This window comes from Chelonia mydas, chromosome 2, assembly GCF_015237465.2.
Source record: "Chelonia mydas isolate rCheMyd1 chromosome 2, rCheMyd1.pri.v2, whole genome shotgun sequence".
In the NCBI taxonomy this organism is placed as follows: Eukaryota; Metazoa; Chordata; order Testudines; family Cheloniidae; genus Chelonia; species Chelonia mydas.
This window is the reverse complement of record NC_057850.1, coordinates 84,278,925-84,305,535: the sequence shown is the minus strand read 5'-3', so window position 1 is coordinate 84,305,535 and position 26,611 is coordinate 84,278,925. Positions and strand designations below refer to the sequence as shown.

General features: G+C 42.0%; 1 protein-coding gene across 45 annotated transcripts in view; it reads left to right on the top strand.

Annotated features, from left to right (window-relative positions):
- EPB41L3 (erythrocyte membrane protein band 4.1 like 3) overlaps nucleotides 1–26,611 on the top strand; it is a 198,643-nt gene that overhangs the window by 48,511 nt on the left and 123,521 nt on the right. For 17 of the 45 annotated variants that reach the window (XM_043539830.1, XM_043539804.1, XM_043539828.1 and 14 more), the window contains exon 1: nucleotides 17,690–17,849. The exons of 7 other annotated variants lie outside the window; for them this stretch is intronic. The gene's annotated coding sequence lies outside the window, so the exon portion shown is untranslated. 21 more of the 45 variants (XM_043539813.1, XM_043539808.1, XM_043539805.1 and 18 more) reach the window with 14 other exon arrangements.

Here is a 26,611-nt window from a genome sequence, read left to right as displayed (position 1 = left end):
AAATTGTTTTAATCTATTATGATAAATTTAGGCCTTAGCATAAGTTGTCAATTGAAAATTAAATTTCAATATTTTTAGAAGGCAAAAAACTAAACTTTTAAGGTAAATTTTAAAAAATCCAATTATGTTTGGGGTTTTGTTTTGTTTAGATCATTGATTTTTATCTTTCCTGGAAAGAAACAGATTGGGACAGGAGTCTGATGAGATTAGGACTCTAGGGGGAAGAGAAACTGTGTCTGGGAGTTGGAGGAGGAGACAGAGGTGGGCTGGGAAAGGGCCCTAGGAGCCAGAGTGAGAGGGCAGGCTGGGACCAGTTTGGTGGGGAGGCCGAGGCTGGGAGCTGGGGGGAAAGGGAGGGAAGTGGGGACTGGTTGGGCAAGGAGACAAGGACTGAGAGCTGTGTGTGGGAGGGAAGGAGAGGAGGGAACATGGGTATTGGGAGCCAGTTAGCTGGTGTGTGAAATCAGATGTGGTGCAAGGGTATCTATGTTAGTCTGTATCAGTAAAAACGAGGAGTCCTTGTGGCACCTTAGAGACTCACAAATTTATTTGGGCATAAGCTTTTGTGGGCTATAACCCACTTCATCAGATGCATGGAGCGGAAAATATAGTAAGCAGGTATAAATATACAACACATGAAAAAATGGGAGTTCCCTTACCAAGTGTGTGTGGTAGTGGTGGGGGGGGTCACACCTTTTTGTCAACTGCTGGGAATGGGCCACATCCACCTTGATTGAATTGGCCTCATTAGCACTGACCACCAACTTGGTAAGGCAACTCCCATCTTATTTCTTCTTACAGACTGGACCCCCGTCTCAGTCTGGACTCACCCCTGCCTTTCCCTTCAGGTTAGCGCCTTTGTCCCTTCAGGTTCTTTCAGCACTCCTTCTTCTTGGGTAGGCAGAAGAGGAGAGTCCCGTTTGCCTTCCTCCTCACCTTTAAATAAGATTTACATAAGGTGGGAATCCTTTGTTTCCCAAACATGACCCCCTCCCCCTTCCCTTTTAGTGGAAAGATACAAGAAGTCCAAGATAATATTTAGGTCAGGTGGTCTTGTCACTTGATACTAGTAGAGTCAGTTATATCCCAGGACGCCTTCCAGGAGGGGGAGAGATTAGTATCTTCACAGTTGTCTTGTCAGGTTTCAGAGTAGCAGCCGTGTTAGTCTATATCCACAAAAAGTCTCTAAGGTGCCACAAGTCCTCCTTTTCTAACACATTTACTTGAGCATAGGCTTTCGTGAGCTACAGCTCACTTCATCTAAGCTGCTACTAGACCTCTTGAGGTCCCTTCCAGTTCTATGATTCTATGAAAAGTAGCACTAGAAACCAAAACTCCTTTGTCTCATTAGTAACAGCCTTGAACCCTGCTGCATACCACTATAAACTTTAAATTGTGTCCCCTTACTATCAGCAGGTACTAGTCTCCTATGGTTTCCAGCTATCTACTCCACAAAGGGGGTTAATTACTCTTTCCATTTAAAAATAAGTGCGTTTAGCACACCCATGGGCATTACCCTCGTCTGTGATAGATGGTGGCCACTAACACCTTCCAGCATAACAGCGTAAAGTCAGCATGGAGAAATATTGTCCTTCAGTGGTTGCGGTGCAAATAGCAACTTTGCTGGTTTGACTACAGCATGCATTAACTCAGGACGTGGCCATGGAGGTGGTAATGTCATCTGGTTCCCTCTCTGCATCTTTTTGAGACAGAACATCTTTTAGGATTGGGCTCAAGTCCCTGCAGTGTGATAAGCAATCACTGGATCCCAACAGTAAAGGGGAGGGAGACGGTGAGGAATTCTTGTTCCTTCCTAATGGCCCATCAAGTCTGGCCTGTCCTCTGGTGGGTGTCTTCCCAATCCACACCCTATTGTAATTGTTACAAGTCCACATTCCAAACTTTAGATACAGAAATGATACATGCATACAAATTGGATAATCACATTCAGTAAATCCTAACCTTTCCAATGATATCTTACATGAGCCATCTTGCATAAAGTACATCTCAGTTATGTCATATCCATATAAGTGTATTTCCATAAAGAATATGGAGTGTAATGTCACAGGGAAATACGGAAAATGTGTACAAAGAGTTGAGTGGAGATTGGGACTTGGACCGCAAGCCTGGATGGGGCTACTAGGACTGGTTGGGCAAGGAGATTGGAACTGGGATGACCAGTCTGAGGAGTGGAGACTGGGACAAAGAGCCAAAGGTGGGGAAGAGCCTGGACAGGAATAGGGATAGGGACAAGATGAAGGGGATGGAGTAGAAGGGTTCAGTTTTGGGGCAAATGGGCAGAAGATTTGTGCCCATTAGAGCACTCTCAGCTCCAGTGCCTGGAATGGAACTAAAGATTCTTGAGTCTCACCATTCCTCTGCTGTCACCTCACAAAAAATTACATTAAACATTAAGGCTGTGAAGTCAAGCATTCCAAAGTTAGGAAGCCAGAATTAAGAAAGCTTATAGTTTTTGTGTGTGTCATTTTGTATAAAGTGTGGTGGCGGGGTTATCGTTATTTCCCCTCCTTCTCCCCCAGTCCCTGTTACACGAGCAGGACCAAACTGCTTATTCCTCTCAACCCTAGCAATCTGTTTACACTTAAGGGCTAGAATCTTGTTTTTAAACAAAAGCTGACCTTTTTCGTAAGACAAATAAGCCAGCTCTATAAACAAGGGGTGTGCACAAGCCTCCTCTGTCTCATCGGTACTAAATCTATATTTCCTCCACATGTAAAGTGGCTTTATTCACACATTGGTTCCTGTTTTTGAAACTATGACTTCTTTTTATTTTTAGAACGCTGCTATCTTCGGTTCCCTTTCTGCCATGTCTGTCCATGGCTTATTGAACTCATGCCAAGATACACTTGTTCTACATACACCAATTTTATAGTTACATGTAAGCTTCAACATAACTTTTCTTTTGAAATATTGTTAATCTTGTTCTCTGGAGTCCTTAGGTGCCATCACAAAAGAATGAATAACAGTATTTAAGTATTTCTACATTAAAATGCAGTGATTTCCAGTTTTCAACAAATAGTTCCAGCAATAGAATAGTTGAGATAACTAATTAAAACATATATAAACAATTGATCCAATAAAACTTGACATAGAGAGAAGCATTTATCCACTACCTTTTAAAAAATGTCAGTGAAAGTAAGTGTGTGTGTGAGAGAGAGAGAGAGAGAGAGAGATACTAGGGGCTACAGAGGAAAAGATTTTACTTGGTGACTGGTTGATGTCTTTCTACCTGGTGAATATAATAGTCCCCTGACTGTACAATGAAATGAATAGACTTCTAGGCATTCTAAAAATCAAAATTCTTGCCCTAAAGGATAACTTTACACCTTTTTCAACCTTCTTTTAATTGTAACAGCAAAATAAAGAAATGGTGCTGTCAGTGATGATTCAGTGGACACTTATTTCCATTTAGCACTGAAAAGCAAATACTTTTCAAGCTGAAATGTAATAAAATGTGTTACCTGGAAAAGTGCATTCATGACACATTCACCTGTGCAAGTGTTACAGGAAGAATAATTTATTAATGGTCTGGATTATGGTATTCACTCCAGTGCAGACACAAAATTGGTTTTAGCTGCAGAGATGTTTTGTTAACTATGAAGCACGTTGAAAGTTAATTGTGTGGTACAAGTAAAGCATGAAAGTAAGGTGTATGTTATAAAATGAACAAAAACATACATTACAATATAACATGGATCTGTTGTGTGTTCCCTCTCTTCTCCCATATGATAACTTGATAGGCTGTGACCTGATTGGCCTAACTTAGACTTGATTGCAATGCATGCTGTTAATTTTATCTGGTAAGTTCTCAGTTGTAACAAATATAGTGCTCAAAAGTGGTAACAAGATGCAGGAATGAGGAACTGTTGCTCCTTGTTTGTACAATTATAAAATGTGTCAGGGCCACTGTCCTCTTTAGGCAGACCCTCGTGTTGGGGGTGGGTGGAGCCAGACAGACCATAGGCTGAATTCCTCTTGAGCGCTCCCCTGTATGCACTTCACTCCCCAGGTTGCACCAATCCTGCTCTATGGGTCAATGTGGAGGGATTAGTGGGGACCATGGCCCTGCCTCCTTACAAGTGTTGTGCATCTGTCGGGAAGCAGGAAGGGAACAGCCTCCCTAGGCTCACAAACTGCAGTTATGCCAAGCCCTTGTGCAGGTTGCACCTTGGGTGGCTGCAGGGGAAGAAAGGATGCACTTTTCACTCTTCTCCCTATCTCCTGTGCACCCAGGTAAGGGCCAGCCACAGTCAGGCCCTCACTGAGGGCAGAAAATAAGACATACTCCTATTTAGAGTATTTCAAGATAGCATGTAGATGTGAAATGGATTAGCTTGTTGTAAAGCTTTTCATCTTGACAGAGATAATACAGGCATAAAAGAAAGAGGAAAGATACAGTGGTTGTGTTATGGTCTGGTCTGTTTCTATTCACATAACATTCATTTAAATTCACATTATATTTTCCTGGCTTACTCATCTCCTTTGTGTCCCAGAGCTATTTTAATTGAATTTACTTGTTCTGTTTACTCGGGAGCTGAAAGCTTTACTGAGTAGACACATTACCAATGTAACAGCAAGGCAGACTATTTTACTAAATTTCTGGTGTTAAAAGCAGCTGATCTTTATGTAGCGCTTGGAGCGGGGGAGGGGAGAGAATATAATGGGCCCAATTTTGAGAATTATACACAAATATATGCACATGAAATTGTGCACCTAACTTGCATGTGAAATCCCTGCAACTGCGCAACTGGGGGATTTACACATGCAAATAGCATGTTATCAACCTAACTGGCCTTTACTTGCACGCGTACTGCTATGCACATGCAGTACCTGCATGTATTAAGCACAAGATTGAGAACAAGATTATTAATACAGGGAAATACCTGTTAAATTTGGTAATTATCAATTCCTGCCTCATTGGAATATTCATTGGAAAAGTTGTTTGGAGAACAACTGCTTGCTTGCATAGCTGCTTCTTTCCACCATGCTCTGCTGTAGCCAGCAGTCGTTCATTTTTATGCTCTCTCTCTCCGAATACTAAATTAGCAGGACAATTTTAAGTTGAAGTGAAAGGGTTAATGAACAATTTTATATAAACTCATATTAGTTCCTTGTTTATAGCTGTTGGTTCCAGTTCTCAGAAGCTGTAACAAGGGATTATTAAATAACAGTTTAAAGATAAAAGGAATTACAAAAAGTCTGTTCATCTCAAGGGGATGTTGAAACAGAATTTGAGGATAATAGTAAATATTTTGTAGTACTGAAACAGATACTAGAGCTTCATGGAAACCATTCAGATTGCTGTTGAAACTGGTACCCCCAAAATTGGGCTTTAAATGGGTTCACAGCAAAGTGAACTATTTAGCCATATATTTACATTTTCTCCTCATTATTAGCCTGATACCATTTCTATTGTAGGCAGTGAAAGTCTTTCCAAGATAAGGTCCCCTCAAAAATCAAATGGGGTGGAGACATGCATTGTATTCAAATAAATGGACACATTCTCAGTGCAAATGATGAACATTAGAGGACAAAATAGAATTTTTCAAACTTAAAGTATTATTTACCACTTATTTTGTCGTAGTGCCTAAAGTCCAACCAGGTCAGGGCCCCATTGTGCTTGACACTCTACAAGCATGTATAAAGTGATAGTTCCTTCCCCAAAGAGCTTGGATAAGCGCAGTTCCAATAAATTAGCTTAACATGACTGTGTATATATGCAATTACTTTGCCCTATTGGGAAGTCAAGTTTTATAAAATGCAGGGTTATTATACGAACTTAAATTTAAAAAAAATACAGTTATTGTTTCTAGATTAACAGACCCTACCATCCAACATGATTCATCCCCCAACTTCTCCTTTTCATCCTGAATTTGTTTTTCTTTTGCTGGCAGTTCTTCTTCTTGTACTGTTTCCACCCAGTAGGACAGATGAGGAACTCCCTCCAAGAGCTGGTAATTGCCGGTCTCTGGATCAGTCAGACAGTGAGTCCTGTAGAAGTGCAGCTTTGCTATCAGCTATTTCACACACGCAGCCTCTTGTGGTCTGGATTTTGGACTCTCAAGACATTTCGAATTGAGATTTTTATATTCTGCGGCACAAAGCTGTCATTAATCAAGTTTACTGATCTTATTCTACCTCTCACTTTAATCAACCACTCACTCCTTTCCATTTCTACAGGGCCCTTACACAAGTGCTCTCAAAGTGCTTTACAACAGTCATATAATCCAGAAATGTAAAAAGCTAAATCAAATAACTAGGTTGAGAAGGAGGATGGAGAAGGATTCATAAAGGAAGTGCATTGAGTGGGTGTCTGATAAATAGGCTTCATAAGGTAAATACACGAAACCCAAAGGACAGGAACCATATCCACAGTATAGGCAAAGTCTTAAAAAGTGAAGAGAGTGCCCTGATAAGCATGGGCCAAACCATTGGGACTTGAGGGGTTTAGATCCTAAGAGATTAGAAGATAACATACTGCACTGTCGTGTAATAGTATTTTTCTGCTCACTGCTGTGCTCTGGGAGAGTCTATGAAGTTCTTTTGAATATGGGAATTGTATGACGAATATTCTCTAACCCAGCAAGTACGCTGGCTGATAAATTCTGCACTAGCTCTAGAAATGCCATAAAACTGCAAAATAAGAATTCTATTGGTCTAGTCTAATGGAAACTGAGATATGAATTAACATTTCAGGAAATCACTACCGGGAACACAAATTTTAGCTTTAAATGGGTTTCAGGATGTAAATGAATAAAATAATCTTGAGGATGATATGGGCTTTAAAAGAGAGCTCAAATCACACAAATTCCAAGATCCTAAAAATTGTTAGAAGAATGAACAAGGTAGTCCAGCACCAAAGGAAGCTATTAGTTTTAATCTGTGCAGGTAGGAAATCTTTTTCACTCTTTTGTGTTTTTTAAGATTAAAAACATTTTGAGGACATCTAAGAAGGATATCAGGTAGTTGTATAAGAATGTTAAACCTTTCACTGAGATTGCAGAAACTGGAGAGAACATTTTATCCCATTCAAATGGCATATTTTTGTTCTAAGAAATTATTTTCCAGACTGCGCCATTGCTATTCTTACATGATACTAGTAATACATTTTTTTTTACTGATGAACTGAAAGACCAATTTTTGAGATTTGCTTTAGAATACATAAGGATTGCCTTCCAACTTGCCTTTTCTTTCTGGATGACTTTAGCAATCTTTGAAGGAGAACCTGGAATGTGACCTCACAGCTGGATGTGGAAACCTGATCTGGAGCTCTTGCTAGCACAAGACTTCATATCCCCTCTTCATTCAGTTGGAGCTACAGTTCAGGTTTCCTCATGCATCAGTACTGTCACATTTCAGGTCCTTCAGTTTACCAGGATCTTCCAGGAAAAAAAGATGACTGGTCCTGGTATTCCTGGTATCCCCCTTCACTACAAAAACACACAAGGAGAAGAATAACTATTCCTTAAGCTCCAGAGTAACAGCCGTGTTAGTCTGTATTCGCAAAAAGAAAAGGAGTACTTGTGGCACCTTAGAGACTAACCAATTTATTTGAGCATAAGCTTTTGTGAGCTACAGCTCACTTCAGATCCGATGAAGTGAGCTGTAGCTCAGGAAAGCTTATGCTCAAATAAATTGGTTAGTCTCTAAGGTGCCACAAGTACTCCTTTTCTTATTCCTTAAGCTGAGATTTGTGCAATAGTTATTCAGTTGTACCTGCATTGTTAGATCACCGCGGTTAGCCCCCAGCTCTCCTACTGCCTTCAGTGATCTTTCCAGTGGAGATACTCCATAGCTAAGGCTACTTAAAATTGAATCAGATAACCACATTGGCTTTTGTTGTTTCTCTGTTGGCTTCTGTCTATGCCATAGGGGAAATATGCCACTTAGGGCAGCTGTTTCACAGCCACTTCCTTCCTATGACCCCTTTTTCCATGCAGGTTTTCTGCAAATGGGGAAGCAGCAGCTTGGCAGTGTCTGATGGAATAACTCTGATAGTTGCCTTTCCCCTCAGTATGGGTCATCTATGGCTCCTTCTACAACTTTGTCATGCAGGATATAGGGGAGCATAGGGGGTCTTATTCTGAAAGCTATTTTCTTAATCCTAGATCATGTCTTTAGCTCATCTGTGTGCCTGTTTCATTTCTGTCACTTAGCATAATTCTTAAAACTATGGATTAGGTTCTGCCTGGAAAGATACAAAGATAAAATAACAGTGAAACCCCAAAAGTGCATTTGGAACCAAAGATGAAATGGTATTTTGTTGTCAGCCAGGTGAATTGAATGAATGTATTTTCTAGTAAATGTAGACCAAATGAATTCAGGGAATTGAACTTCTGATAGTCTAATGTTCAGCATTGAGATCTATCACAAAAAATAAGTTTGACTTTGTAATGCCATACCGTACCATACCTTCCCTGTGAGGAAAACACATTTGTGGCCATCATGTCGGGTCATTTTGCAATATACACAGGATCTAACTCTGATTTTAAAAATATGTTAAAGTTTTGAAAATCATGGACTTCTGGCACTGCAGTAATTAGGAGTAGCTCCACAGAAGTCAGTGGAATCATACCTGTGCAAAATGTAGCTCAGATAAGAGGAAAATCTGTTTGCATCTGTTCTCACCCAGACTCAATACTCTGTCCACATACAGTATGAATATCTTTTGTTCATAAGCTTTTTTTCAGAAATTAATGCTTTCTGATTACATGTATGTGACCCCAGTCTAGCAAGGCACTTAAGCATATGTTTAAACTTTTAAGCATATGTAATCCCGTTGACTAAATTACGCATGTGCTTATGCGTCTTGATGGATTAAGACCTATGTCTTCAACATTGTGAGACAGGGAGTGGAAAGGCAGTACGTGCTACTCTCCATTTAAATTTCCAGCACCATAGCTAAAAAGATAGAATGCACATTGCAAATTAGTGGTGTTTAGATTCTGATTTCAGCCTAATGAGCTTCAAGCATGGAAAGTTATTTTCCTTCTAGTCATTGGAATCTTGTTAATTTTATTTCCCTGTTAAAAAGGGACATAAAGTGCAGACAATATTTGAGATTTTGGTCATCTGTTGCAAATGTTAGGGGTGCATATTCTTGAGAGGCCTTCTGTAGTTCAAGTTTGCCTCATGTTTCCTAGCATTAGGCAGCTTGTGACTTTTTTGACAGATGAGGCACAAATCACAAAATAGCTATTTCCACCGCTGCCTACTGTATTAATTTAAAAGCTTACCTTGTTTATAGTGAAACAGCAGCAGGTGGGCCCAGGAGCTGCAGCCGCCATTGCAACCCAGGCTGGCATCAGGTGCAAAGCATGAGGGAGTCCAAGGAAGGGGCTGGGAAAGTTCAGGGTGCAGCCCCAACCTCACCCTCTGTAAACTTCTTGCAGCCTGGGCTTAATTGCTACAATCTTGTTGTGGCCTCAGCAAGCAGTGGTTACCACAGCTATTCCCTGATAAAGAGACTCCTGGGTTGGTAAATTGCCATGGTAACAAGGCAGCTTCCTGAGGAACAATTAGCTGTACCAACATCTGAGCCTCACACAGCACTACATTTTTCAAACTTCCTGGTGCTGAGTTTTGCTACTGGAGAGAGTGAGTTTTGACATTCAAATCAAAGCATAGTTTGTCCTTAAGTCTGTGCATATTTATCAATTAAATAAAGAATATGCAAAATGTATTTTGTAGCTTTGGGGAATTCTTGGTTAGGCTGTGCCTTGCTGGCCTGGGCTGATGAGCAGCCCCTGGTAGGGTGTGTACAGGGCAAGGGAAGACAGAATAAACATAAGAGACAGATGCCATTTGGATCCTTAGAGTTTTCAGCTGTTGTTTGGCAACGTTGTGTTATATCTGTTACTCTCCAAAATCAGTAAGCCAAGTGTTTACGTACAGACTGACCTACACCTGGCATTTGATAAGTAAACAAATCATGGTACTGAATTTATCTAGCCTAGTAGTTGGGGAACGGTTCTCAATTAAAATGTGTGCATTATAGGAAGCTGTTCGTCACTGTCGTTTATTAGCAAAGCATAAAGAGGTTTTTGTTTTGTTTTTAAAGTTTTGAGAGGTTATAGGTGTTGGGACTCAGGTCTTTATAGATAGGACACACAAAATTATTAAAATACCTGTAACTAATGAGAACATGAGTTTTTGGACTACAGTTTAAGCTTTTGAGGAAGAGGGAGAAGCTTAAAATACCCTTCGTTCTCTTGGAGTAATGACAAAACCCCTTAAATATCATGACCATTAATAGGGTTAAGCTCTAGCTGTATTTCAGTTAAAAAAGAACCTGACTGATGTATTGAATCTGTTTTTATTTAGGGCTGTCAAGCGATTAAAAATTAATCGTGATTAATCATGCGATTAATCACATTTTTAAATAATAATAGAATACCTTTTTATTTAAATATTTTTGAATGTTTTCTACATTTTCAAATATTGATTTCAATTATGACACAGAATACAAACTGTACACTGCTTACTTTATTGATTTTTTATTACAAATATTTGCACTGTAAAAAACAAGAAATAGTACTCATACAAGTACTGTAGTGCAGTCTCTTTATCATGAAAGTTGAACTTACAAATGTAGAATTATGTAGTTACAAAAAATAACTACATTCAGAAATAAAATAATGTAAAACTTTAGTGCCTACAAGTCCACTCAGTCCTACTTCTTGTTCAGCCAATCGCTCGAAAACAAGTTTGTTTACATTTGCAGGAGATAATGCTGCCTGCTTCTTGTTTACAATATCACCTGAAAGTGAGAACAGGCGTTCGCATGGCACTATTGTAGCTAGCATCACAAGATATTTACGTTCCAGATGTGCTAAAGATTCATATGTCCCTTCATGCTTCAACCACCATTCCAGAGGACATGCATCCATTCTGATGACGGGTTCTGCTTGGTAATGATCCAAAGCAGTGTAGACCGATATATGTTCATTTTCATCATCTGAATCAAACGCCACCAGCAGAACAGCAGAAGGTTGATATTATTTTTTAGTGGTTCAGGTTCTGTAGTTTCTGAATCGAAGTGTTGCTCTTTTAAGACTTCTGAAAGCATGCTCCACACCTCATCCCTCTCAGATTTTGGAAGGCACTTCAGATTCTTAAACCTTGGGTCGAGTGGTGTAGCTATTTTTAGAAATCTCACATTGGTACCTTCTTTGCATTTTGTCAAATGTGCAGTGAATGTGTTCTTAAATGAACAACATGTGCTGCGTCATCACCTGAGACTGCTATAACATGAAATTTATGGCAGAATGTGGGTAAAACAGAGCAGGAGACACGGAGTTGAGTCACAAATTTAATTAACACATTATTTTTTTAACGAGTGTCATGGGCATGGAAGCATGTTTTCTGGAATGGTGGCCGAAGCATGAAGGGGCATACGAATGTTTAGCATATTTGGCACGTAAATACTTTGCAGTGCCGGCTACAAAAGTGCTATGCGAGTGCCTGTTCTCACTTTCAGGTGACACTGTAAATAAGAAGCAGGCAGCATTATCTCCCGTAAATGTAAACAAATTTGTTTGTCTTCGCGATTGGCTGAACAAGAAGTAGGACTGAGTGGACTTACAGGCTCTAAAGTTTTGTTTGAGTGCAGATTTGTAACAAAAAAAAATCTACATTTATAAGTTGCACTTTCACGATAAAGAGATTGCACTACAGTGCTTGTATGAGGTGAATTGAAAAACTATTTCTTTGATTTTTACAGTGCAAATATTTGTAATAAATATAAAGTGAGCACTGTACACTTTGTATTGTGTTGTAATTGAAATGAATATAATTGAAAATGTAGAAAAACATCCAAAAATATTTAATAAATTAACAATGCAATTAAAAGTGCTATTAATCAGTTTTTTAAATCGTGATTAATTTTTTTGAGTTAATCGCATGAGTTAATTGCGATTTATCAACAGCCATAGTTTTTATTTATTTGTATTGCAGTAGCACCTAAGTGCCTCAGTCCTAGACCAGGACCCCATTGTGCTATCTATCCACTGTACAAACACAGACTGAAAACATGATCTCTGCCCCAGAGATTCCTAACATTCTTCTTGATGAGAAGACTGTTTTTCGGGTGTGCTGCTTTTTCGTATCACACAACCCTAGGACATTGTCATGTATTCTATGAAATGTGATTTAGAGATTACACCTGAGTCTGGGTCAATGTCTCTTTATTTCTCCTTCCTCATGAAACATGAGGATAAATTGTGGGGGGAAAAGTAAATTACCTAAGCTGAGAAGAATGATGTAATTGTTTTGCTGTGTTCCACTTGACTCATTTTTATGTTTGAACTTTTCCTTGCAAACCACTTGCATTCCTTCCTGTCAGTCAATGTGAATTTGAAAGAGAAACAAACTACAAATTGAATTGAAGAAATAATATGAATGTAAGAGACGGTGCTTCTTGAGAGGGATTAAGATGCTACAAACATAACAAACTAGGGCCCAGTGGAACTCCTATTACAGCCACTGGGAGTCTTTCAGTTGGGAGCTGGATTAGATCCTGTGAATCTGATCATGCAAATACTTAGGAATGCAAGTACTGATTTGAGCAGTCCCACTGATATCCAGGGGACTGTTAATATGAATAAAATTACGTGCCGAAGGGCAAGTCTACACTAAAGCACTACATTGGTGCAGCTGTGCCGCTGTAGTGTATCAGGTGAAGATGCATTAGGCTGACGGGAGAGAGGTCTCCCGTTGGCAAAATTACTCCACCTCCGTGAGAGGTGGAAGCTATGTTGGTGGGGGGAGCGTCTCCCGCCGACATAGCACTGGTGTGGACAGCATTTAGGTTGATGTAACTTTATATTGCCTGTGGGGGAGGGGTGTCTTTTTCACACCACTGAGCGATGTAAGTTACATTGACTTAAGTGGTAGTATAGACCAGCCCTAAGATTTTACAGGATTTAAACAAAGACTGGGTATATGAAACCGACTGTAAACTGCTCACATTGGAGGTGATCATTCATAACTGCCCCTTAGCTCAACATTAGTGTTGATTTAGGCCCCAGTGAAGTCCATGGGAGTGTTACTGGCTGGGCTCACCGGCAGTCTTGCCTTGTAGTTAGGTCACTTGCTCCCCACTTGTCCTGCCTCTAGTGTCTAACTGGTAATTACTACCTCTGTGATGGTCTGCCTTTTTGTGGGTCACAACAGGGCTCTCCAGCCAGATCACCAATTTAGTCCTGCCCCTCTCTGGGGTAGTAGAGTTCCAAGGTATACGTAGGGTTTTACACCCTCCTGATTGCCCTGGTTATTAAAGAGACTAAAGAAGTGAACCAGTAGATAATAGCTACATGTCTAAATAATCTTTTAAATTCTCGCAGTCAGTAAGTTGCTACAGGTATGAAAATGACAAAGGGCAATGCTGAATTAATTACAGTAAGTGAATCCTTACTCAGCACTTTAATTGTAATAGCTCTGGAGACAGAGTTCCTGGTTGTTCCCTCAGTAATCTTAAAAGGATGGTTTTGGCTCTGGGTTGGAAGGCAAGACCAATTTCAGACAATTTCCTGTGTCCCTTGTATAACTCCATTGAAGTCAATAAATTTATGCCAGGGGTAAATTTGACCTATTGAATCACCGAAACTGGCATATTTATCTACTGTATGTCATGGGTATGTACGTATGGCATCCCAGAAAGTGGTCTCTTCAGTTAATAATCCACACAGCTTTATTCCCTAGAGGGCATAAGGCCTCTTCTGTTAAGATCCAGGGATCAGGGTACAAAAAAGGAAAAATCCCCTTGAAAAGATGCGTGCTTCTGATACCCTTAAAGAGCGGGGAAATAAGTCAAAAAATAAAAGGAGCACAAAAACAAATTCAATAAATGCAAGATTAACCCTTCTCGGAATTCATTCTCTAATGCCTCCATTGCTGAGAAAAAAAGTTTTATATGACTCTCTAAAAAGACTGTCACCGATTATTTTTGACTGTTTAAAAGAATAATTAAAACTTTAGGAGATATGAAAACAGGAGGAGCTTCATACAATCTTGGAAGACTAGAAAGCACTTGAAAGAATGAGCTGTTTATCCCTCTTAATGCAGCTTTCAGAGAGTCAATACACTCTAATGGAATAGCAGCCAGTAAGGATGTAAGACAAAATATTAGTTATCTGTTGGTAATACTGGGCCTTGAAATAGACAGAGGTTTTGGCTGGGTTCCATTTCTTAGCACATCCTGTTACAATCAATGGTGAATCACACCATTTGGTGTGTTATAGCACTGGGAGACAATAACTGTTTAGTTCTATTACCAGTTCTTCCATTGACTCATGGCATATAGATCTGTTATATGCCAATATGAGCCTTGTGAGAAAAGATACAATTAATGGCATAATCTTCATCATAACAGATCTGTTTGTTGTTGTAATTTTGTTTGGCTAACATGATGTATGTTTTTGAATGCCTTACATTTTGTAGCCATATGTATGAGGTGGGGTGTGGGGGGGGAACTTGATATCCAGAGTGCATATCTCACCTAGAATTTTATTGTCTTACAATATTTATTATAACTATAATATTAGCTTAATATAGATGTGTAGGTTTTATATTTGCATAGAGAAGGAAGGAAGTATTAGAAGGCTCCTTCTAACTTCCAGAAGTCTTACTTTCATTCATTGTCACACAGTGATCACTCTTAATTATTTGAATTTTGTTTCATTGCCATGCAGAAGGCTAAGCTGCAGGAGTCATGAGCAGAAGTTTGCTTTTAATAAACTGAAAATATGGGAATAAAATTAAAGTAAACCTGAAATCAACTGACTGTGTAGACCTGTAATGCCAAAGTGGTATTTACTGAAAATGTTACTAATACTCTCAGTTTTTCTGAGTGCTGTCTCGACTAACTAATTGCTTAATGGGAAAATGTACTATTTAAGAAAAAAAGTTAAATAGTTACATAACTGTATCAGGGTAAAGAATTGCAAAAGAATTCTTTGTTGTTTTGGTTTTGATTGTGACTGTTAGTGCTCCATGAAAGAGAGAGACAATGGCACTGGCGAAAGCTAAATATAGTACATTCGGGTATTACGTTGCTGATCCTGAAAACAGGCATGTGCATAACTTTACCATGAGTGTAACGACTCACATCATAAAGTTATGCACATGCTTAAGTATTTGCAGGATAAGAGAGGAACTGTGCAACCTTCTTTGCATAGGTTTGTCATGATACCACGAACGCACTTCCAAGCATGGATCATCTTTTGAGCGGAAATGTCCAATTGTGACTAATTGTACCAAACTGTAGTGGTTATTGAAGACAAACAGATGCTAACATAAAACTATGAAACTAATTTTCATTTGCTACTGACACCTAAATTTGAAAGACAAAGTGGGTGAGATAATATCTTACATTGGACCAACTTCTGTTGATGAGAGAGGCAAGTTTTTGAGCTTACAGAGCTTTTCTCCAGGTCCAGGTGACCTGAAGAAGAGCTCTGTGTAGCTTGAAAGCTTGTCTCGCGTATCAACAGAAGTTGGTCCAAAAAAAAATTACCTCACCCACCTTGTGTCTATCTAATATCTTGGGACCAACATAGCTACAACAACACTGAATACTTAGATTTGAAGACAGTCTCCAGAGGTGAAAGGAGTGATCTGGGGTCTCTTCCTAGTGCTGCCTAGACCTTGTCTGATTCTTCTCTCTCCTAATTGAACACTACTGTAACTTCAATCACTACAGTGGAGTTATTCATGATTAAGGCTATGTTTTAGTCACAGGTATTTTTAGTAAAAGTCATGGACAGGTCACAGGCAGTTAACAAAAATTCATGACCCCGTGACCAGTCCGTGACTTGTACTATATAACCCTGACTAAATCTTGGGCAGTGGGGGTGGCCCAGGGGCGCCGCGGGTTCTTTGGGAGGAGGGGGCGGTCTGGGGGTGCCGCTGTGCTGGGGGAAGGGGCTGGCAGAGCTGGCAGGCTCCCTACCTGGCTCCTCACAACACCCCCTTAGGTGGAGGTGCGGCCAGCCAGCTCCGTGTGCTGCCTCCACATTGGCTCCGCAGCTCCCATTGGCTGGGAACCATGGCCAATGGGAGCTGAAGGGGCAGTGCCTGCATGTGGGGGCAGCATGTGGAGCTAGGAGATGAGGTTAAGGGCATGTCGCCTTTTCCAGGGAACCCCCTGAGATAAGCGCTGTCCAGCACCCCAGCTCCTTCCCATGCTGCAGCTCTGAGCCCCCTCCTACACCCAAATGCCTGTTGCTGCTGTGGGGGCACGGCGGCCCAAGAATGCCCCAGTAGCAGCCGGTGCAGCTGGCCCAGGGGCTTCCTGAGCTGCTCAGGTGGCTCCTGGGCTAGCCGCACCAGCCGCTGCAGAAGTCATGGAAAGTCATGGAATCTGTAACCTCAGTGACAAACTCGCAGCCTTATTCATGATTTACAACTGAGTCGGAAGGAAATACTAGAGCTGGGTGAAAACTTTTCAACAGAACAATTTTCTGTTGGAAAATGCTGAGCTGATGGAATTGAAACATTCTGCGGAAATGTGGCTATTCCATTAAAACTTTTGAGGAAAACCGGGCAGGGAGGCAGGCTGGCTGGCCCTGTTCAGAATTGAACAGCTTGAATTTTTTGGAAGAAAGGAAATTCTGCTTTCAAGCCAGCTCTGGTGGAGACCTTTTTGTGAGGGCCCGGGGAAAATCACAAAGACCAGTGTTTTGAAAAGTGGCCCAGTGCTTTGAGGTGGGAGGGTGTTTAGCTTTTGGGTACAAAGATTTAAGACTCCTTAGGCCTGAGCTTCAGCGATACTGAGCACTTGAAATATCCTTTGTCTTCCAGGGGAGTTGTGAGTGCTTAAAATCTTTGAAGCTCAGGCCCAAGAATGTTAAGTTTCACATCCAAAGCCCATGGCCACTTAACCTTTCTGTTGCTAAGATATCTTATTTCTAAAAAAATCCAGAAATCAATGCATCTAAGTGCAGTGCTGCAAAATTCCAAATCTGGATCCTGCCAGATAAAATGGGATCCAGATTATTCAAGTGTACTAGGCAAAGCTGCGTATGTACTGAAGTTAGACGGTAAAGCTGGAGGAATGCAGTCAAAAACTAGCCCGATCCAGGCGCTAATTTAGAGATTGGGGAAGAATAGTAGAAGCAAAAACTAATCTTAGTGTTGCTACAATGTCTGGTTTATGGTCAAAATTTGGCAGGCTCCAGAGCTTGGCTCTGAGTTTGTTGTGATACGGTTGAGCTGCAGTGTAGCAGGGTCCAGATTCTGAAGGTGCGTTAGGAGCAGCTCCGCCTTTAGACAGTCTCTCTCTTTAGACAGTGAACGCTGGGGGTTTGGGGGGCGCCGGGTCCAGGTGCTGAGTCCGGGGTTGGGCGCTGCCTCGGCGCGCAACGCTGTTCAACGCCGTCGGTCTGCGTTTGGGCGCGGGCGCGCAAATCTGAGCCGCTCCACTTGATCTCCGAGCCAGTGGTATTTGCCCGGAAAGGGGCCAGATTTGGGCAGGATCCGGCCAGGGGACAGAGCCGGGTGCCTGCCGCGCGGACTACACTGGGATACATTAGGGTGGGAGCTCCGAAGCGCCTCTTTCTCCGCGGGGCTGCTGCGCGCCAAAGCCGGCGGATTCCGGCGGGCTCCAGCTTTTCCCGTTTTCCGCGGCGAGGGGCTTTTTGGAGGCGCCTGCCTCCCCAGTCCTGATTTGCTGGGCTACCGCGGAGGGCTCGTCCTGGGCTGGGCTGCTGACGCGTGGCGGCGGCGGCGGCACGTCCCTCTGACGCGTTGGACCCAGACCTGGACCTAGCGGAGACCCGGGCTCCAGCTCGCTGCTGCTGCTGCTGCTGCTGCTGCGCCGGCTTGCCAAGGTACCTTATCCCGGCACCTCGCTTCGCTTTTACCCTGGCTGCCAGGGCGGTTGCAGTTTCCTCTGCGGGGGGCGGGCGGGTGGATCTCCGCGACCAGGGGCGTTTTTACTTTTTTTTTTTTTTTTTTAAATCTCCTTTCGAGGAGCCATTTTTAAAGTGATCCGTGGCGGGGGGTGAGGGGGAAACTAGGGCGAGATCTGCGCGCAGAGCCCTGGGTGTCGCTGCCCCTTCCCTCCGCACCGCTGGAGAGCCGCTCGGATAAAAAGGAAAAAAGCCATTGACCCGCCTGCCCTCCAGCTGCGGCGATGCGGCTCGCCGGCCGGCCAGCCAGCCGCTCTTCCGGCGCCTGGCTCGGGTGGTCCCGGGGCTGTGATGCGGAGGTCTCAGCAGCAGGGGAGGCGTCTGTTCGTGTGCCTCGCCGCTGGGTTTGCTGCGGTTGCCCGGGATCTTCCCGCCGACGCGCTGGGAAAAGCCTGGGCTGGGCAACGGGTGCCAGGGGAGGGGGCGGATAAGGGGTGTTTACACAAGGCATCGATTCCCCCCCCCCCCCCCCCCCCGAGGAAACTTCTCTTGTCTACGGGACAGCTGCGCCAGTGCGGGGAAGTGGGGTGCGTGGATTGAGCTCTCTTGTCATGGCACCTCCATAAAGCCCCCGCCCCACGCTGGGCAGCCTCCAGTCGGGTTGTTCCCATTCATCCCCGTGCTGAGCGCAGTGGCGTGCCCGCTGCATTGTTTACCTGGCGGGCTGGCAAGGGGGGTTGTTGCATGGGTCGTGTGAAGCCTGATGTGGCGGCGGCGGTACTTCTGCGAGTGAGCAGGGTTGGGAGTCAGCTGTCCGGCTTTTCCCCCCTCTTGAAATCGGTTCGGCTCTTCTTGTGCGTCGTCTTGTGGCGGCGGAGTTACTGCTTGTTGTGTCCCCCCCCGCACTCCAGCCCGTGGCTTCTGCAATGCGGTGGGTGTGGTTACATAGTAACTTGGAGCTCTGGACCTCTGCAGTGGCAGCGCTGTCTCCTCTCCTGTTTTTAACGTTTCCAGTTCCAAGGTTTCTCTCGGCTGCACACCGGCCTGGCGTCTGAAGTTGGGGAAGAGAGGTTCTTGCAAGCGGAAGGGAAAGATCGAGGGAAACAGATGGTATTAATCAGATGTGAGGGATGGGGGTAGGGAGGGAGAGAAACAAGGGGTCGGACAAGTTTTGCAAACGTGTAATTTCAGTGCTTGTGTTTTCAGTCGTAGCGTTGGGTTGAGGTGGGTACTTGAAAAATGTTGCAGAGATAGATGTGTGCATGTTCTTCACCACAGCTTAGACAGCAAAGATAAACCAGGTGGGCTAGAAAGTTCACAGTGTGCTGTCATACAGATGCCGTATTTTCTTGTGCAGTTACAGAATTATTCATACTCTTTTTTGGTTTTATTCGCTTTAACAGGAAACTTGAGGGTATATTGTGGGATTTAAAAAATAGAAGAGGGAGTGGCTCTGTCAATCTCGTGGTACTAGGTTCTGTATTTAGCTCAGAACAGAGTTTGTGGAGAAAGAAGGGATAGCTGGGAGGGATATTTTTAATTGTTTAGCTTTGTCAGATATACACTACACTTGAACATTTACACTTCCATAATAATTAAAGGCAGTAAAATCAGTCTTTTGTAGTTTTTTTAATTTTCCTCATAGCATTGTCATTTTATTGAAATAATAGAATGTACTGAAAGACTCGCATTACTCTGAATACTACTTCTGAATATGTGCCAAAACCTTATTTATACTTGAGGCAAAGCTGGAACCCACTTGCTAAACTGAACCTTGTGCATCACTTTGAGGTAGGAACAAGCAAAAGTACTTATTTCACTTGACTTGTAATTTTTTTAGGGAGAAGAACTGAAGAATCACAGGTCAAAGGTGACACTCTCCACAGTAGTGTTATCTCGTACGCAGTGAACCATTTACAGTTAAATAATCTAGAATTAAAGTAGGTGTTTTCACTCTTAATTTACTGTTAGACTTTGGTTAAGTTAATATAGTGGCTTGTTCAAAATAAATATTGAAGATAACCTTTAAGTACGATATAAGAAGCAAAGCTAATCTTCCTGTGTTAGTTAATTGGTTAAAATCATTGTGTGACAATTTGCTGCATCAGTATTTTTTTTCCTTCATGTTGTTGTACCACTCTCCTTGGATGGGAACTCTCCACTCTAACATGATGATGAAATTTGCACATCAGGAATAATATAGTGGATGGAAAGAGAGGGATCACCACATTAGAGTGAAGAGCGACTGCAAGTTTATTCTGTATGATTCCATGAGAACAGGAAGGCTCCTTTGATTCTGTTCTGCTACAGTCCTGTTCACTGCAGTGGTGAATGATTAGAACCAGAGAACATTAGCTTAAACACATTGTGAAATATTTTTAATATATCCTACTTTATTTAATCATACTAATATAGCCAACATTGAATCTCCCTTCACCTAATTCATCTTACAGTGGCGTCCCCCTATTAAAGTGATGTTTAATGATGCAAGTGATGTTTTTCTTCTAAAGGGTTAGCCAATATTATTGGAAACTTGACAGGTACATTATAAGAGCTCATCTGATGTGAGTCTGCCTTTGACTTGCTACTGTGGTCTAAAGGTTTTGTCTTTGTGGTGAAGAAGAGAGGGGGTGCGTGGCCAGAAGCAAGGAGAACTGTAGCAATGAAGTCATTGCGCTGCCTTGTTATGACATCACTCTGGCTCAAGGAAATGAGGGTGGGGCACTGAAAATCAGACTGTCTGAACCATCTTTGTTTTAACTTTGTGTCTGCTACATGAACGAGACTGATGCAGCCTTGCCTTAGGAATTGCAGCACAGCTGTTGGGCATTTTTTGTTTTTCCCAAAGGAGGGACAAGTAGAGGTGAATCTAAAGTTTGTATATATTTACAAATAAAACAAGATGAGATGCAGGTTTTCATCTGTAGTGGAAACCTGCAAAATATTTACCCTTGCTGAACAAAAATTTCCTTTAACAGGTATTTGTGTGAGGACTTCGTTGTTTATTTATAAAACAATGAAGCTCTCAAACAATGTGAATATTCACAATCAGTTTGGTATATGGAAATGTATTCATTTAACATATTTCTTTACTAGGTATATTATATGTTTTGGTGTACTGGAAATGATGTATTCCTTGTTAAAATTTATGTAAAATGTCTTTCTTGTATTTTAAGTATTTATTTTGATTTAACTAACAGTAAAATAGAACTTGAAATCGGGTATTCATTCAGTGGGTAATATTTAAACTTGATTCATGTAATTCTCATGTACCGGTAAATGGTGGTATATGACACGGAGGAACAGTCAAAGAATTTTTAAAGTATGTTACAAAGAACATTTGGTTCCTAAGATTCAGTATATCAGTGGTATCAGTTACTACTCTGACAACATACTCAAAAGTACTTGCTTTTACAACCATGAAGTTTTTTTCCTTTGAAATGCAGAATTAGACCTATATTCTGTAAGTACACGTGACTAACCTGGAGTAGGTCCATTGAAATCAGTGTGGCTACTCGTTTAAGTACATTTATTTTGAAGGATATGATTCTTTAAATGTAGATGACAATGTTGTGCTATGTTTTGTTTCAGGATCCTATTTATCGCATTTTATACTGGCAAGACATTACATTCCTGAAAAAGTGTTTGAATTTTCAGAATGTTCTGTTAGGGCTTTGACTTCTAATTTAATTTAATCAATCTGTGATAAATATTAATATAATTGTGAAAAAAGTGATTACTTCCCAGCTGCACTGAGAATTGAGTGATGGGTTCCTGAATAGGGTATGTTAATTCTCTAGGTGGATTGTTTATACTAGGTACACAACCTGTAGAACACGCAAAAAAGTCTTATATTATTATTATCCACAAATGTAGAATGCTAAATGAAAATAGATTTAGAAAAGGGTAGTTAATAGCTGAGATGTTTACTGCAGCAGCAAACTTTTTTTAAAGACTTTATAGATATGAGCAGGTTAAAAAAAAAAAATCCTGAAAGCTGTCTAACATTGAAAATGAACTTCTAACCTTTTTTCCCCCCCCCAATTTGTGGTGATGAGGGAAGTATTGACTGATTAATTTCTGAAATTAGGTGTTTAATATATACTCCTGTGTGCACTTGTTGAAAACAAGAAGTCTGGCTATAGTTCTGATTCCACAAGCTTGTAACTAAGAGGAATCGTATCGATTTTTCCATATTATCAGAAGGTCCATATGTGGGTCATAAAGGGACATGAACATTTTCTTAAGCAGAGCTTCCATTTCTTACCCTGGCAATGGACCTAATATTTCAATTATCTAGTGAGAGACTCCTAGATGTGTAATAGGAAAGAGGCTGACCTTCCAAAGCTCTTGACATCTGGGAGAAGGAACAGCTCGGGTAGTAGAGAAGAAATAATAGCTAACCCAATCTGCCTTCAGTAAGAGAAGTCCTGCAGGCTTATTGCTCCTGCCCCTGCCATTACTAATGGTTGTCACTATGGGCATCAGTGCAGAGGAACTTCAGGAAGAATGTTTAGAACTGATTGGCTGGAAAAAAAACCCAGAAATGGGGTCACGGTATTTGAGACAACTGAGTTAATATGAGGATAATGTGAAAATGTCGCATGCAGATTCAGTGTTTTTCCCCTTATGAATAACTGAATAAATAAACTCAAATAATTGACTTTTTGCCTTTTAACCTAAATTAAAATTTAATGTTCACATTTCACCTGGTCATTGTTTATTATTCTATTGTACCAGCAGAACTAAATGATTATATTTAATTCTTGCTTTCATGGACATTCCATATCTTAGCCTTCTAAATCACTTGTGACTTGCTTAGGGTGCAGTCAGTGAGATACAATGTATGAAAGGTGCTACATAAATAAAATGAGGCCTGGTGAGTGTTTCCTGTCTGTAGGGTGCTTATATGAAATATCTGTTTTCACTTTCAATCATCACAGTCTTACACCACCCTCTACTGTACAGATTGTTCATTTTGAAAGCACTCTGCTTTACAGAAAGACAGTCATTTTTCATTGAGTTCTTAATCCATAAAATTTGAATCTCTGTGCAAGATGAGAAACCAAGGTAGTAGTAGTAGTGTGTGTGTGTGTGTGTGTGTTGGGAAGAGAGGGAGGAAACAGGGGAAGGGAGGGGAAAATTGTCTACCAGATGTCTGATACCACTGTGAAAAGGTTTTCATTTATAGGGCTAAAAAAGAACGTGGAAACCAAGGGGACTTGGTATTGGGGGAAAAAAGGGCTAGAAGAAAATTAAAAGCATATGTGATCAGTGTATAAAATTTTAGGGGAAAAGAACAATTGAAATAATGTGTACTGTTATGAGCATATACAAGTATTTACATATGGGGAGAGGGATAGCTCAGTGGTTTGAGCATTGGCTTGCTAAATCCAGGTTGAGAGTTCAATCCTTGAGGGTGCCATTTAGGGATCTGGGGCAAAAATTGGGGATTGGTCCTGCTTTGAGCAGGGGGTTGGATTAGATGATCTCCTGAGGTCCCTTCCAACCCTGATATTCTATGATTATGATTAATGTGTGTCTGTGTGCAAGCACTGTAACATTGATAAATATAATAGCATCCATAAGTGGCATTAGAGGAGGTCTATAAAACTCTTGAATGGGGTGGAATGAAGTTGAAGTTCCTGAGTTAAAAGCTAGAGAGACTACCCTCGTACGATATATGTACATTGTGAAGTAGATTTGGCTCTTAATACAGCATTTTGTCCTAAAAGAGGTTGTCAGTGGCAGCTGGTGCCCAGGATAGCTGATGGTACTGTGGGGAGCAGTCTTCCTGTAAGGGGATTATATTTTTCAAGTGGAAAAACTGACATGCTCTGGTAAGTGGGTTGGGGGTACAGTAAGAGGAGTGTTGGGGAGGAGGGAGAAAAGGAAAAGGGGTACTGTGTTTTCTCTTCTCTCTTACCCATTCTCTCTTTCAAACTGAAAAACTGGAGCAGTTCACAGTAAAGGGCAGGGTAGACGATAACAGTATATTTATCATTGTCAGCACTTCACTGTTGTCTCCTAGTCCCAATCTCTTCTCTTCAAATCTAGCTCTTACCCTACCATCTCCTTCCTCCACCCACACTGCCAACTGACCTACAACTTAATTTACCAACTGACTTCTTCCTTGCAGAATCAACCATGCCAACTAAATCCATCCCCTCCTGAGTCAGAACCTCTCCAACCCAACCCCTATTGGCTCAGGAATGCTCCTCGTCCACCGCCCTCAGGAACACTCCTCACCCTCCTTACTTAACCTCTCTACAGCTCAGAACCACACACTCAGCTCTTAACCCTTTCCTATCGGACAATCCTCAGAACAATCCCTACTCCTGCCTCACACCCAAGGTTAACCATCTTGCCACCGCTCTCAGAAATCCCATATTTTGTGCTGGGTCTGGAAAAGCAGGAGCAGAGGCAAAAGGGGGATGAGCGTGCAATATGCGGTAGTCCAAAAGAAGCCCCTGTTCCTTGCTCATTTTCTCCTCGCACTGCTGAGTGCAGCCTACATGCTTCAGGCCAAGAAGTCCCTGTGGAAACCACATGTATTGCAGCCTCAATGGGCTGGAACATCTCCAGCCCCTGCAAGAGTTTCCCAGTGGCAGCAGGTGGTACAGAACCTTGCAGCAAATCAGCCACACAATGCAGTTGTGACATTATTGGGGATTATTTATGTCATTGATCCCTGGTGGGGGTGGTGATGTCTGGTCCTCATGAAACCAGGGGCAACTGTAAGTGACACCTCACTGTTTCCTCAGGAGTAGTGGTTGCAATCAAAAATGTTACTTAAAAAGACTGTAACAAACAAACTGAAGAGAAGGTTCTTGCAGACCCAGGAAAAGTATGTTTTAGACTGACTTAGGGCCGGATTCCTGCACCCTCACTTGTGCTGAGTAGCACCTAACTCTGCAAATAGTCCCATAGAAATCAGTACGCCTATTTATAGAGCTTGGAACTATTCAGTAAAGTAAAGGCATCAGAATTTGGGCCTGTGAACATTAGTTAGTTATACTGAGAGCTTCCCTAAGCGTTCTGGAGATGGTAAATTCTACTCATCAGATGAAGTAATCAGAGAGGTTAGCATTTTTGTTGAGTTATTACCGTTCAGCTTTTCAGAAGTTGATAGCAATATATCACTTTAAAGATTACCTTTTATACATAATTGTATCTTTCCTTTCTTCCTTTTTCCTTTGTGCAGATATGGTTTTGTTTGTTAATAGCAAGGAGCACTGATTTAGAAAAATTGGCTAGTACTTCTGCTCTCACCCAAAAGGGAGAACCTCTCCCTTCCCTCCCATTATTGTATGATTACTTTCTATACTTTTCCTGGCCAAGAGTCTGGAGTCAATTTGAAATAAATGTACGTTAGCGAATAGTTGTTTATAATGGAGGGTTTGTGTCATGTTGCAGTGTCATCATCTTTGATTTCCATCTCTCAGCTCAGCAGTTGCTATGGGGCCGAATTTCTATCTTCATTCAGTTTCTGTGGTCTAATATTTGCCAAGTGTTCAACCATGACTCCTTGGCATGCACTTGGAGGGCCAGACACGCCTTTTGCTAAGTGGTCACCACCGCCAGCTACTCTCACTAGATTTGGATGAGAGTTGAGTGAATTGCCAGCACAGGCTGCAAGCAAACCACCCTTTCTGGGTGTGGATGTCTCTTATGCAGTGGTATTGCCCGTTAAATTCACCCCATACACCCCCATTATGCAATGTATATTATCTTCAATAAGAAAAGGCATAACTGGAAGTTCAGATATAAAAAGGTGATGTTTCTGAATAGTGATAGTAGTATTATATTTATTATATCTCACTGTTTGACTGGAAGTCCTTGTGTCCTAGGCACTGTATGCATAGTAAGAGAAGGACATAGAACCCTTGAACCCGACCTGAACCTAATGGGACCTGACTCCAAGTGTCAGGTCTGGGATGGGTGGGGTGGGAAAACAACTGGACCATCTTGGGCTCAGGTCAAGTCAGCTGTCCTTCTCCTGCCCGTGCTGGCCACCACCACCTTGCTGCGCTTTGTGTGATGGGTGGAAGAGTCACAGCACCCCTCACTCCGCAGAACGTTACTCCTGCCGTGCTGACCCCACAGGCAGGGGGAGGTGAGCTGACCCCATGGGCAAGAGGTGCTGAACTCACAGGCAGGAGGAAGCAGCACTGACTCAGATTCCTGGAAAGGCTCAGGAAATAACTTGATCCTCTCGGACTAAGATCGGGCATAATTAGACCTCTAGACCCTGGTGCAAAGACCTTTTGATCTAAACAGGTAAGACAGACAAGGTGTGTCTACGCTGCCATTAGACACCCTTGGCTGTGCCAGCTGTCTCAGGTGTGTGGGACTGTGTCATTGTGGTGTAGATGTTTGGGCTGCAACCCAGGGTCTGGGACCCTCCCGCCTTGCAGGGTCCTAGAGCCTTTGCTCAGGCCCGAGCCTGGATATTTACACTGCAATTGAACAACCCGTTAACCTGAGCCCCACGAGCCCAAGTCAGCTGGGAATAGAACCCATAGCTCTTGATTCCCAGTCCTATGCTCTATCCACTAGAGCAAGCTGACTCTCAGCCAGTAGTCTTCGGATACCGGGGCTTGATTAACCAATATGTTACTCCAATGTTGTGCTGGTGTCAGGGGTGAAAGTAAGTCAAGTGACTTACTGGTACTCTGTGGCCAGCTCTGGCCCCCGGAAGGGGCGGGGCCTAGGGTGGAAGGGGTGGAGTTGAGGGGGTC